Here is a 685-nt window from a genome sequence, read left to right as displayed (position 1 = left end):
GACAATCCTTAATATGATGATCAGTCTTACCACACTTGTAGCATCCATTTAGATTGTTATTTGACCATTTCTTGCTACTTGTTACCTTCTTCTTTTTGAAGAATTTGCTGAAGTTCTTAGCTATAAAGGCAATTTGTTCTTTATCAAGTTCAATTTCTTCATCAATGCAAGATGCCTTCAGAGCTAAGGTATCCTCTAGGGCTTCTAGCACTTTAGTTCCATCAATTTCCATTTCATAAGTTCTTAAATTCCCCACTAATTCATCCAGAGTCATGTCTACAAAATCCTTATTTGCTTCCCTGATTGCAGTCACCTTAACATTCCACTTTGATTTTAGTAATACCCTCAGTACCTTCTCGACTTGTTCTTGTTCAAATATAACTTTTCCTAAGGAGGTCAGCTCATTTGTTAAGGTAGTAAGCCTTATCATTATCTCATGCAAGGTTTCATTCTCCTTCATCTTAAATGCCTCATACTTAGTGAAAAGAAGAGAAATTCTAAATTTTCTTACTTGAGATGTGCCTTCATGAGCATTTACTAGAGCATCCCAAATTTGCTTAGCAGTGGTGCATATTGATACCCTGTTGTATTCAGCAGGTCCTAATCCACAGACCAAAATATTTTTGGCCTTAGCATTTTTCTTTAATGCCAATAAGTCATCAGGAGTGAATTCACTTCTTACTTT

The 685-nt window shown here is 35.5% G+C and overlaps 1 pseudogene; it reads right to left on the bottom strand.

The window, feature by feature from the left end:
* Positions 1–460, bottom strand: part of LOC124889573 — a 9,057-nt pseudogene extending 8,597 nt beyond the window's left edge.
* Between the last annotated feature and the right edge of the window lie 225 nt (positions 461–685).

Source organism: Capsicum annuum, chromosome 12 (assembly GCF_002878395.1).
Source record: "Capsicum annuum cultivar UCD-10X-F1 chromosome 12, UCD10Xv1.1, whole genome shotgun sequence".
Taxonomy (NCBI): Eukaryota; Viridiplantae; Streptophyta; class Magnoliopsida; order Solanales; family Solanaceae; genus Capsicum; species Capsicum annuum.
Note: the sequence above shows the minus strand (reverse complement) of the source record. Positions and strands in the feature narration are given on the sequence as shown.